The following is a 14186-nucleotide window of genomic DNA, read 5'->3' as shown; positions in this document are numbered from 1 at the left end:
GATACAATTTAGCAACTGAACAACAAATACCTCAATAAAGCCTAAATTTTTTAAGTTGAGCAGGAGAAAATTAAATACACAAAATCTCGCATAGCCTGACATTCAGATATTCTCTGTGGTTGTCTAAGAGAAGACTTTCAGAATCAATCACAAACAGAAGGATGGCAACCTTTGCAAAAACAGAGGACCTGGTGTCATTGGCATAATTTTTTTTTCATTAATTTTTATTAGTTGGCGGCTAATTACTTTACAATATTGTAGTGGTTTTTGTCATACATTGACGTGAATCAGCCATGGATTTACATGTATTCCCCATCCCGATTCCCCCTCCCACCTCCCTCTCCACACGATTCCTCTGGATCTTCCCAGTCATGGCCATAATTTTGATTTCAACTTCCAGGACACCAAAGCTTAAAGACTTACCTTAAAGACTTAGTTGTTGTTTTAATCACTAAGTCATGTCCAATTTTTTTTTTTAATTGAACTTGAAGATGTTTATTGGGTTCTATTTTTGGTGGAAAAAAGGTCACAGACATTATTTAGCACAGCCTTGTGAAATACACATGATACTGGGGATGAGTATTTTCTCCTCCTAGTCCATTTCTGAGGACAAAATCATGAACTGCTCCGCTGGAGGAAGCCTTCCTGCCGTGGGTGGGCATCAAGCCTAACGTTCATCAATTTTCTCCTTTCAGTATGGGCAGCAAGTCCCCATTTTCTTTCAGTTCCTTAACGATGTCCAGTCCTCTGACAAGCTCCCGCTTCACATACAGCTGAGGGTACGTTGGCCAATTGGAGTAAGCTTTTAATACTTGCTGAACTTCTTCATCCTCCAATATATCAAATGTCTCATATTCAACCCCAGTACTATTTAATATTTCCAGAATCTGTCTGCTGAAGCCACACTAAGCTTCCTGCTTGTTTCCTTTCATAAAGAGCATCAGAGAAGCTTTATTTGTCATTACTTTGAGACTTTGCTCTAACTTGGGGGCTTTGGGGCAAGTCATATCTAGTTCTTTAGATGCTTCTAGCTGCTTAATTATATCAAGTCCTCCTATGAGCTCTCCAGAAACATAGTGCTGGGGATAGGTGGGCCAATTGGAATAGGTTTTGAGGGCCTGACGAACTTCATCTGAGAAGATGTGGAAACTGCTAAACTGAATATTATGTTTGTTAAGAATTTCCACCATCTACTTGCTGAAACCACAGCGTGGCTCCTGAGGTGTTCCCTTCATGAATAGCATGCAGCAGGCAGCGAGAAATAACTTCTTCAGGGGCAGGCTGAGGTCTTCCTTCAGGTGCTCACTACCACTGTGTAAGAAGGAGCCACTAGGTGCATGTTGCTGAACATTTTTGCTCAACTCTGGGGCCATGGGCACCATCTAATCAGTCCATTTTCTGAGAATTCTTGAAAAACAGAAAGGTGGGAGCATAACTAATTTCATATTTTTCAGACACTTCAGGAACAGCTTCAGCTTCCAATTTCATGAATGCAACTTGTGGGTGCCCTTTGGCGAGCTCTGCCATCACGTCGTTCATCTGAGCGTACTGAGGAGCTCGTGGTGCCCAGGCATGGACCACAAGAAAGGACGTGGCTCTGAGGCGCAGCAGCTCCTCACACTGCCGGGCTGGGCCGGCCTCCGCCACGGCTGCCACCACCGCAGCCGCCCCTGCTGCCATGCTGCCTGTCATGTCCAACTCTTTGCAGCCCCATGGACTGTAAGCCCTGTGGTGGAAACACTATGTATATGCCCCAAACCTATGAGATTCACTTTATATTGTTTGTTTGTTGTTTGTGTGTGTGTGTGTGTGTGTGTGTTGGCCTCACCACTCAGCATGTGGGATCTTAATTCCCTTGACCAGGGATTGAACCTGTGCCCTCTGCATTGGAAGGACAGAGTCTTAGCCACTGGATTGCCAGGGTCCCTTTGAAATATACTCTCTGTTGAATGTAGCGTTTTATGTAATAGTTTCAGTATATCAAATGCATTGTTCAGATCTTATATATAGTTGTAGAGAACTTTATATGCCACTTTGAGACAAAGCTACAGATGAGGAAATTTTAAATTGATTGAATTTAAATCAAACTCATTTAGAAACTCTGGGCTGGAAGAAGTACAAGCTTGAATCAAGATTGCCGGGAGAAACATCAATAACCTCAGATATGCAGATGACACCACCCTTATGGCAGAAAGTGAGGAGGAACTAAAAAGCCTCTGATGAAAGTGAAAGAGGAGAGTGAAAAAGTTGGCTTAAAGCTCAACATTCAGAAAAAGTTGGCTTAAAGCTCAACATCAGAAAACTAAGATCATGGCATCTGGTCCCATCACTTCATGGTAAATAGATGGGGAGACAGTGGAAACAGTGTCAGACTTTATTTTGGGGGGCTCCTAAATCACTACAGATCGTGATTGCAGCCATGAAATTAAAAGACGCTTACTCTTTGGAAAGAAAGTTATGACCAACCTAGATAATATATTAAAAAGCAGAGACATTACTTTGCCAACAAAAGTCCATCTAGTCAAGGCTATGGTTTTTCCAGTGGTTATGTATGGATGTGAGAGTTGGACTGTGAAGAAAGCTGAGTGCTGAAAAATTGATGCTTTTGAACTGTGGTGTTGGAGAAGACTCTTGAGAGTCCCTTGGACTGCAAGGAGATTCAACCAGTCCATCCTAGGAGAGATCAGTCCTGGGTATTCATTGGAAGGACTGATGTTGAAGCTGAAACTCCAATACTTTGGCTATCTCACGCAAAGAGCTGACTCATTAGAAAAGACCCTGATGCTGGGAGGGATTGGGGGCAAGAGGAGAAGGGGATGACAGAGGATGAGATGGCTGGATGGCATCACCGACTCTATGGACATGAGTTTGAATGAATTCCGGGAGTCGTTGATGGACAGGGAGGCCTGGTATCCTGCGATTTATGGGGTCACAAAGAGTCGGACACGACTGAGCGACTGAACTGAGCTGAACTGATGATTTCAACCACCAGAGTTGTATCAGTTATCTAGTGTTGCATAACAAATCATCCCACATGTTAATGGCTTAAAAAGCCATCATTCATTTGCTCACAGTTTCTATTGGTTGGCATTGGGCCAGACCTAGCTGGAGGGGCTCTCCTGCCATTCTTGCTTGAGGTCACTTTCAAAACTGCAGTTATCTGGGGATTGCGTGAGACTAGACCATCCAACATGGCCTCATTCATAGGTCTGCTGCCTCAGAAGGGACAATTGGGCCCAAGTAAGATGGTAGGTGTTGCGAGAGGGCATCAGAGGGCAGACACACTAAAACCATAATCACAGAAAACTAGCCAATCTGATCAGAGGACCACAGTCATGTCTAACTCAATGAACTAAGCCATGCCATATGGGGCCACCCAAGACGGTTGGGTCATGGTGGAGAGGTCTGACAGAACGTGGTCCCCTGGAGAAGGGAATGGCAAACTACTTCAGTATTCTTGCCTTGAGAACCCCATAAAGAGTATGAAAAGGCAAAATGATAGGATACTGAAAGAGGAACTCCCCAGGTCAATAGCTGCCCAATATGCTACTGGAGATCAGTGGAGAAATAACTCCAGAAAGAATGAAGGGGTGGAGCCAAAGCAAAAACAATACCCAGTGGATGTGACTGGTGATAGAAGCAAGGTCCGAAGCAGTAAAGAGCAAATATTGCATAGGAACCTGGAATGCTAGGTCCATGAATCAAGGCAAATTGGAAGTGGTCAAACAGGAGATGGCAAGAGTGAACGTCGACATTCTAGGAATCAGTGAACTAAAATGGACTGGAATGGGTGAATTTAACTCAGATGACCATTATATCTACTACTGTGGGCAGGAATCCTTTAGAAGAAATGGAGTAGCCATCATGGTCAATAAAAGAGTCTGAAATGGAGTACTTTGATGCAATCTCAAAAATGACAGAATGATCTCTCTTCGTTTCCAAGGCAAGCCATTCAATATCACGGTAATCCAAATCTATGCCCCAACCAGTAATGCTGAAGAAGCTGAAGTTGAACAGTTCTATGAAGACCTACAAGACTTTCTAGAACTAACACCCAAAAAGGATGTCCTTTTCATTATAGGGGACCAGAATGCAAAAGTGGGAAATCAAGAAACACCTGGAGTAACAGGCACATTTGGCCGTGGAGTACAGAATGAAGCAGGGCAAAGGTTAATAGAGTTTTGCCAAGAGAACACACTGGTCATAACTCTTCCAACAACACAAGAGAAGACTCTACACGTGAACATCACCAGATGGTCAACACCGAAATCAGATTGATTATATGTTCTTTGCAGCCAAAGATGGAGAAGCTTTATACAATCAGCAAAAACAAGACTGGGAGCTGACCATGGCTCAGATCATGAACTCCTTTTGCCACATTCAGACTTAAATTGAAGAAAGTAGGGAAAACCACTAGACCATTCTGGTATGACCTGAATCAAATCCCTTATGATTATACAGTGGAAGTGAGAAATAGATTTAAGGGACTAGATCTGACAGACAGAGTGCCTGATGAACTATGGATGGAGGTTCACGACACTGTACAGGAGACAGGGATCAAGACCATCCCCATGGAAAAGAAATGCAAAAAAGGAAAATGGCTGTCTGAGGAGGCCTTACAAATAGCTGTGAAAAGAAGAGAAGCAAAAAGCAAAGGAGAAACGGAAACATATTCCCATTTGAATGCAGAGTTCCAAAGAATAGCAAGGAGAGATAAGAAAGCCATCCTCAGAGATCAATGCAAAGAAATAGAGGAAAAGAACAGAATGGGAAAGACTAGAGATCTCTTCAAGAAAATCAGAGATACCAAGGGAAAGGCAATGCCAAAGAATGCTCAAACTACCGCACAATTTCACTCATCTCACACGCTAGTAAAGTAATGCTCAAAATTCTCCAAGCCAGGCTTCAGCAATTTATGAACCATGAACTTCCAGATATTCAAGCTGGTTTTGGAAAAGGCAGAGGAACCAGAGATCAAATTGCCAACATCTGCTGGATCATCGAAAAAGCAAGAGAATTCCAGAAAAACGTCTATTTCTGCTTTATTGACTATGCCAAAGCCTTTGCCTGTGTGGATCACAATAAACTGTGGAAAATTCTGAAAGAGATGGGAATACCAGACCACCTGACCTGCCTCTGGAGAAATCTGTATGCAGGTCAGGAAGCAACAGGTAGAACTGGACATGGAACAACAGACTGGCTCCAAATAGGAAAAGAAGTATGTCAGGCTGTATATTGTCACCCTGCTTATTTAACTTATATGCAGAGTACATAATGAGAAATGCTGGGCTGAAAGAAACACAAGCTGGAATCAAGAATGCCGGGAGAAATATCAATAACGTCAGATATGCAGATGACACCACCCTTATGGCAGAAAGTGAAGAGGAACTAAAAAGCGTCTTGATGAAAGTGAAAGAGGAGAGTGAAAAAGTTGGTTTAAAGCTCAACATCAGAAAACTAAGATCATGGCATCTGGTCCCATCACTTCATGGCAAATAGATGGGGAAACAGTGGAAACAGTGTCAGACTTTAGTTTTCTGGGCTCCAAAATCACTGCAGATGGTGATTACAGCCATGAAATTAAAAGACGCTTACTCTTTGGAAAGAAAGTTATGACCAACCTAGATAATATATTAAAAAGCAGAGACATTACTTTGCCAACAAAAGTCCATCTAGTCAAGGCTATGGTTTTTCCAGTGGTCATGTATGGATGTGAGAGTTGGACTGTGAAGAAAGCTGAGTGCTGAAAAATTGATGCTTTTGAACTGTGGTGTTGGAGAAGACTCTTGAGAGTCCCTTAGACTACAAGGAGATCCAATGAGTCCATCCTAGGAGAGATCAGTCCTGGGTGTTCATTGGAAGGACTGATGCTGAAGCTGAAACTCCAATACTTTGGCCACCTCATGCAAAGAGTTGACTCATTAGAAAAGACCCTGATGCTGGGAGGGATTGGGGGCAGGAGGAGAAGGGGGCGACAGAGGATGAGATGGCTGGATGGCATCACCAACTCGATGGACATGAGTTTGAATGAACTCCGGGAGTTGTTGATGGACAGGGAGGCCTGGTATGATGCGATTCATGGGGTCACAAAGAGTCGGACACGACTGAGCGACTGAACTTGAACTTGACTTCCAGTCTTTTTCACAGAATGGTGGAAACTTTCCAAAAAGATAAGAGCAGAAGCTGTGAGCCCTCTTGAGGTGAAGACCAGAAGTCACTTCTACTACATTCTCTTGGTCAAAGCAAGTCCGAGGACCCTACCATATTCACGGAGTGCAGAAACGGATTTCACCTCAGTGTGATTAGCTACAAAGAATTTGGGGCCACTTTACAGCCATTATGAAGGGAAATGCAAGTTAAAAATAGAGATTTAATTGGGTTGAAGGTTTATTGGAAGAAAAAGAATTTCTATATATTATATTCTTGATTATATGGTTTGAATATGTAACTGCTCCATCTGGTCTCAAAGGGGCTGTGTTGAACAAGAGTGTTCATGTCTTTGTGAAGTATGTTTTCACAGGATTGAGAGGTTGCAGAGAGGGTGTCTTCCTAACTCTTTGCAATGAGTTATTTCTTGGCTTCCTCAGCTCTTGGTAGATGCCCAGGTAAGAAACTCATCTTTAGAGCCCCATAAGCGTAGGCCCTGTTTTGAGGGGATATGCAAAGAGTATGGGGCTTCCCTGGTGGCTCAGTCTGTAAAGAATCAACCTACATGCAGAATGATCCCAGAGTTAGGAACATCCCCTGGAGAAGGAAATGGCAACCCACTTCAGTATTCTTGCCTGGGAAATCCCATGGATAGAGGAGCCTGGTGGGCTACAGTCCTTAGGGTCACAAAGAGTCTCAGACACAACTTAACAACTAAACCACCACCACCACATAAAGAGTATGACTTTTGAATAGCCTAGAGACATAATTTATCTAAGTTCTAAAAGGGTAAAACTTTTGTGAATTATCTTTTCTTTATGTGAAGTTCACAATATATGATTTGTTTTAGCAAGGTAAGGCCTGGCTGAAGGTAAATGCAATGGAAGTCCTGGTGACTGCCAAGTTAATGTACAGGCACAAAGCCAGCACAGAGGGAAATGTTAAATACTCTTATTTCAAATACCACATCCAAAACGACATAGGGCAGGGCAGAGTTGGAGTTTGGAACATCCTCTGAAGAATCGATGTGGAAGAGCTTGTAGTTTACACCAGGAAACTTTCCTGTGATCCCCTCACGAAAATAAAAGCTTCTGCTCCTAGGAATGAAGGCAGGGGAAGAATTCTTTATTTGAAGAATGCTATTTTGGCTCTTTTCCTCTCTTTGAGTTGCCTTTCTTCCTGCCCCAACACATCAGATCAGTCCCATCTCCCACAGGATTCTCTGGGAACTCACATCTGGAGTATGAAATGGATTTGGATCCTGTGTTCTGCTGCTGACCTCCTTTCTGCCAAGTTAGACAAGGTGAGCACTGCAAGATATGGGAAGCAAAGGAAGTGATTGTTTGCTACCGCCCCATTTTAACTTTCCTCCCGACTTTCAGCTCTCACATTCACAGTGCATTTGTAAGAGTGAAAATTCAGTGTCTTTGCTGGGCCCACTTGAGTGTCCCATCCTTTCTCTTTGCTAGCTATATTTGTATGAAGAGACACACCATTCATTTATTTAGCCTTGGGATCCACTTGAAAACTCTCACCAGGACTCAGACTTCTGTTCTTCTTTCTTCTAAGGCATGGTATACGTTTTTCATCCTCTGAGCACCCTGGCAAGTGTGCTGACAGTGATTTTATTCTCTCAAGAGTGCAGTGTTTCCTGCCTGACCATGGCTTCACCCTCTGACTCTCACTGAGGCCTGGTGAGGCAAGCTATGGGTATACTTCTTGAGAAGGCTGATTGTTGTGAAAAACCTTTGCCACATAAACAGAAGTAAGGGTTGGGTCTTTCAGAGATGATTGCCAGCAACTTTTCTCCTATAACCTCTAGAACACCATTGCATCAGCTCAGACTTGTGACTGGGAAGAAATATCAGTTCAAAGACTTGATTGGCTAAGGATGAGGAGTACTTCGCAGCTTGGTGGATGGCAAAAGAACAGAATGCCCCAGGAGCATCTGCCTTGTTTCCCAATACTTAGAGGATTCACAGACTGACTAGTCTGACTCAGACTCATAAAGGTGAGTTTTCCCCGGAGGAAGCTAGAGTGAGCCTCACCTCAGGTCTTCTGCCTTTTGGAGCACTCTTAACCTATCAATAAAAGTAAGTATTGCTTTACCACAAACCTAATGTAGCTAAAATTATTTATTCATTTGCTCATTAATATTTATGAGCAGATACTGTCCTAGGGCTAGAGACACAAAGATAGATAAGACAGTATTTCTGCTCCTAAGAGATTTTTTTTTTTGGCTCCTAAGAGTTAATGTCGTAGGATGAGGATCTAAGAGAGGGAAGTGGGAGAGATATAAAAATAGATGCTGATAATACAAAACACTTTCCCCCACTTTTTTATGATGTGAAAATATACTCTCTTCTGCTATGGCAAGTAAAGGTTTAATTGATTCATTTATTTAATCAGCAAACGTTTGCCAAATGCCTGCTTTGCACTAGGAACTGTACCAGGTGCTGTGTCTACTTAAAGAACAGCCTGAGGGTAACATAAGGAAGATCAAAGCAGCAGCCTCCCTCGCCTCCCTTTGCGCCCTGCCTTGCTCTCTCACCTGGCCCTCTGCAGTGGGCTCCAATAGCACCAGATGAGGTGGCAGCACTTCCTAACCCTTTCTGGGCCCAAAAGAGGAGATGCCCTCAAAGGGGAGCTTTAAAACGAAGTAGAACTGCAATGTAAACATCACCTTCAACCATGCCAATCATTTGTCCTCCCTTGCTTTTCTTTAAAGATGCGTGCTGCTTCTTTCAAGGCGGTGAGGCAGCAACTCAAGCGGAAGAAGGGAAAAACAGAACAGTCAGAGGATGGTAGCTTTGCCAAAGACTGCTTACATCTTTAGTGAGTCACGACTTTTAGTAAATGAAAACCAAGCCTCAAAAATGAATGGAGGCTACCTAGGGTAGTAATGGGTATGACCCAGATAAGGCGGAGTCTTATCTCCTTCTCCACTTGATACCCAGTGAAGACATCTATACAGATATTTCCATAATGCTTTTTAGTTCACCAAGCACTTCCCTCCCCCACCCTGAGGCCCCAGATACATTAGTTCACTGAACCATATGTAAAAAGTGAACTATTTGGGTAAATAAATGTAGATATTTCTTTTAGGTACTGAGGAGTAGATTGAAATCACTATATGGAAAATGAGACTTGAAATAGTTGAAAAAAGAAGAGGTAGATTTTATTTGTAATATTACAGAAAGATTTCCAAAATACATGAGTGGGTTAAGCAAATTAAAAAAATTTTTTTTATTTAGCTGGGCCAGGCCTTAGTTGTGGCATGAGGGATCTTGAGTTGCAGCATGTGAACTCTTAGTTGTGACATGGGGGATCTAATTCCCTGACCAGGCATTGAACCTGGCCCCCAGTGTTGAGAGAACAGTCTTAGCCACTGGGCCACAAGAGAGTCCCTGTTCTAAACAAATTTGCAAAGTAACATATGTAGGATGTAACAAAGTAACAAAGTAGGATGCCATGTATGGTTTCAAAAAGGAGGTGAAAATGATAATAGCTAGGGCTTCTCCGGTGGCTCCGACAGTAAAGAATCTCCCTGCAATGCAGGAAAACTGGGTTTGATCCCTGGGTTAGGAAGATCCCCTGGAGAAGGGAATGGCTGTCCACTCCAGTATTCTTGCCTGAAGAATTCCATGGACAGAGGAGCCTGGCAGGCACAGTCCATGGGGTTGCAAAGAGTCAGGACATGACTGAGTGACTAACACATAGATGATACTTTGTAGTACTTACTATGTGCCATGCCAGACACTGTTCTCCAAGCACTTTACATAGGTGAACTCACTGACATTCAAAACATCTCCATGACTTGGGTGCTATAATTATCATTCCCATATTACAGACTTGAAAACAGCATGGAGAAGTTGAGTGTCTTGCCTAAAGTCGCAAAGTTAGGATTTAAACTCAGGCAGTTTGCCTATAGATTCTGGAACTTAAGTTTTGCAATATTTCCACAGGAACAGCTATACGAATGTAAATGCTTAGAAAAAAAGATCAGAAGGATATACACTAAACTGAAAATCGTGGTTGTCTTTGGAGAGAAATCAGGAATTGGAGACTGGGCAGGTCAAATATTCCATTAGCTACAATGCTTGAAGGTTTTGTTTCTCCCCAAAGATAATCTCCCCAGGATAATGACTTCAGATTACTTCTGTTAAATTAATTTAAAAATTATTTTAAAAAATCTTGTGGTCAGTGGAAGTGATTTTGCATAAAATCACTAGGTTATGCTCTTCTCCCATCCAAGTACTAACCAGGCCCGACCCTGCTTAGCTTCCAAGATCAGACGAGATCGGGCGCGTTCAGGGTGGTATGGCCGTAGACTATGCTCTTCTCTTATATTTCACATTGACTTTGGTATCTTTGGGAGTAGAAGGATTAATTGTGTTAATCTTTCCTCTTTGTCCATCTCATAACCGCTGATGAAATCTTATTTCAGAGATTAGATAAAAAGCTATTTCAGGTTTTGTCTGGAACAATGGGATGCATATTGGTTAAAGTATTATATTTCATGGCTGAAGTATCTGTCAGAGATACTTCAGAAACTGAAGCCCAGGTAGCCATATCAGATCAAGTATTAAGTATTGAACTAAATCAAGAAGGAATTTGTCATTTAATTACAAAAATGAAGTAGAACTTTTAAAGTCTCATATGTACTAATAATTAGAATATAGTAGGGTGTTAGAGTTCTCCGGAGAAACAGACCAATAGGAGATACAGACAGAGATATGTGTGATCTTTGAATACAGATCTAAATCTTTGGGGAATTATAGATATCTATATATCTATATCTTCTCTCTAGACAGATAGATAGATAATAGAGATTCAGAATTGGCTTACACATTTGTGGGGACTGGTGAGCCTGAAGTCTTCATGGTTGACCAGCTAGAAACTCAGGTAAAAGTTGATGCACTCTTGGGTCTGAAGTCTACAAGGCAGGTTAGCAGGTTGAAAACTCAGGCAGGGTTTATATTGATATATTGGAGTCTTGAGGCAGAACTGCTTCTTTCTTGCAGAAACCTCATCTTCAACTTAGTGGATGAGGCCTACCCTCCTTATAAAGAGTAAACTGTTTTGCTTCAAGTCAACTGATTTGCAAATGTTAATCACATAACACAAATACCTTCACAACAACATCTAGACTACTGTTTGACCAAACAACTGGGCATCACAGACTAGCCAAGCTGTGTGCATGCATGTACGTGCTCAATCATATCTGGCTCTTTGTGGACCCCATGGTCTCTAGTTCCCCAGGCTCCTCTATCCATGGAATTCTCCAGGCAAGTATACTGGAGTGGGTTGTCACTTCCTATTCCAGGGGAATCTTTCCAACCCAGGAATTGAATCTGCGTCTCTGGTGTCTCCTGCATTGGTAGGCAGATTCTTTACCACTATGCCACCTGGGAAGTCCCAGCCAAGTTAACATAGTTAACCATCATGAGTAAAGTCTAATTTGAACTAAATTCTGACTGCTCAAAAATATATGTTAGAGATATGCCAGTCTAGTGGTTTTTTTCCATTTAAAAAAATATTTATTGAATTTGTTACAATACTGCTTTTTTGTTGTTTCCTTTTTCAAATTTATCCATTTTTTAATTGAAGGATAATTGTTTTACAGAAAGTCTAGTAATTTTTTCACTTAGGATGACTGAAGCTCTAATTTGCTTTAAAAGATTCAGCCGTTTGAAAAAAACATTTGAATAGTGCATTCGCAATATATTTGGCTATTCTAATCACCAGTTTTGCTTAATGCAAACTAGGTTGTGAGATAATTCTCAATTATTTCATGGCAGTTGAAACAAGGTTAACTAAAACAATGCACACAAATCTGTGAAGCTAACAGTAAACACACTGAACTCATTGCTATAAATCATGCATTTTCACATTTGCTCTTAGTTAGCCTAGATATAATGTGACTACTTTACAGTGAAACTGATCAGTAATGAGGTGTTTTCAACTTAATAAAATCACTCAGTTGTCTCTGACATCTCATCTGCAAGTTACACAAATGGTTAACAAAGTTATGCAAGTGATTTCAGGATAACCTCAACCTGAATCTAGATTCTAAATAAATTATGAGTTGGGCATTTGAGAATATTAATAAATGTGGATCTATTGCTCCTGGCATTTTTGCTGAAGTTTACTATTGCCTTGATGCTCTGTTAGTAAACACAACAATTCTTTGTTACTGGTAAACTGAGAAAAAACTAGTGTCATTAGAATTATCAATTTAATTAACAAAAGATTGTTACCTTCAGATAAGAACAAAATTATATACCACCTAAAAGACATTTAAATGTCTTTCTACCACTGCAAAGGAAGGAATAGTGTGTAGTATATGTCATGGGGTTAGTGGCATTTACCTTATTTCTTATCTGTGAAATAGGTATTATTAGTCTCTCTGAAGAGACTAACGGGAATATTGTTGTTGCTGTTCAGTTGCTTAGTTGTGTCCAACTCTTTGCGACCTCGTGGACCACAGCACACCAGGCTTGCCTGTCTTTCACTGTCTCCTCAAGCTCAAACTCATGTCCATCAAGTCGGGGATGCCATTCAACCATCTCATCAGCTACTGTTCCCTTCTCCTCCCGCCTTCAATCTTTCCCAGCATCGGGAGTCTTTTCCAATGAGTTGGCTCTTTTTATCAGTGGCCAAAGTATTGGAGCTTCAGTTTCAGCATTAGTCCTTTCAATGGAGATTCAGGGTTGATTTCCTTTAGGATTGACAGGTTTGATCTCCTTGCTGTCCAAGGGACTCTCGAGAGTATTCTCCAGCATCACAGCTGGAAGTTTGGGGCTCAGCCTTCTCCATTGCCCAGCCCTCACATCCGTACATGACTACTGGAAAAACCTCCATTTGTCCAGCTCTCACATCCATATAGCTTTGACTATATGGGCCTTTGTATGCAAAGTAATATCTCTGCTTTTTAATATGCTGTCTAGGTTTGTCATAACTTTTCTTCCAAGGAGCAAGCATCTTTTAATTTAATGGCTGCCATCACTGTCCACAGTGATTTTGGAGCCCAAGAAAATAAATTCTGTCACTGTTTCCATTGTTTCTCCATCTATTTGCCATGAAATGATGGGACCAGATGCCATGATCTTTACTTTTTGAATGTTGAACTGTAAGCCAACTTTTTCACTCTCCTTTTTTACTTTCATCAAGAGGCTTTTTAGTTCCTCTTCACTTTCTGCCATAAGGATGGTGTCATCTGCATATCGGAGGTTATTGATATTTCTCCCAGCAATCTTGATTCCAGCTTGTGCTTCATCCAGCCGGGCATTTCACATGATGTACTCTGCATATAAGTTAAATAAGTAGGTTGACAATATACAGCCTTGACGTACTCCTTTCCCAATTTGGTACCAGTCCATTGTTTTATGTCCAGCTCTAACTGTTGCTTCTTGACCTGCATACAGGTTTCTCAGGAGGTAAGGTGATAAGGTGGAGGTAAGGTGGTCTGGTATTCCCATCTCTTTAAGGATTTTCCACAGTTTGTTGTGATCCACATAGTCAAAGGCTTTAGCATAGTCAATGAAGTAGTTTTTCTGGAATTCTCTAGCTTTTTCTAAGATCCAATGGATGCTGGCAATTTGATCTTTGGTTCCTCTCCCTTTTCTAAATCCAGCTTGTACATCTGGAATTTCTTGGTTCATATACTGTTGGAGCCTAGCTTGAAGGATTTTGAGCATTATTTTGCTAGCGTGTGAAATGAGTGTAATTGTGCAGTAGTTTGAACACTCTTTGGCATTGCCTTTCTTTGGGATTGGAAAGAAAACTGACTTTTCCAGTCGTGTGGCCACTACTGAGTTTTCCAAATTTGCTGACATATTGAGTGCCGCACTTTAACACCATCAGTATTTGAAACACTCAGCTGGAATTCCATCACCTCCACTAGCTTTGTGTGTAGTGATGTTTCCTAAGGCCCAGTTGATTTCACACTCCAGGATGTCTGGCTCTATGTGAGTGATCATACCATTATGGTTACCTGGGTCATTAAGATCTTTTTCATATAGTTCTTCTGTGTATTC

The 14186-nt window shown here is 41.6% G+C and overlaps 1 pseudogene; it reads right to left on the bottom strand.

Moving 5' to 3' along the window:
• Positions 1 to 591: 591 nt before the first annotated feature.
• On the bottom strand, positions 592 to 1680 carry LOC110142074 (glutaredoxin-3 pseudogene; annotated as a pseudogene).
• Positions 1681 to 14186: the final 12506 nt, after the last annotated feature.

The sequence above is a fragment of the Odocoileus virginianus genome, chromosome 12 (assembly GCF_023699985.2).
Source record: "Odocoileus virginianus isolate 20LAN1187 ecotype Illinois chromosome 12, Ovbor_1.2, whole genome shotgun sequence".
Classification (NCBI taxonomy): domain Eukaryota; kingdom Metazoa; phylum Chordata; class Mammalia; order Artiodactyla; family Cervidae; genus Odocoileus; species Odocoileus virginianus.
This window is presented reverse-complemented; position numbering and strand designations above follow the sequence as displayed.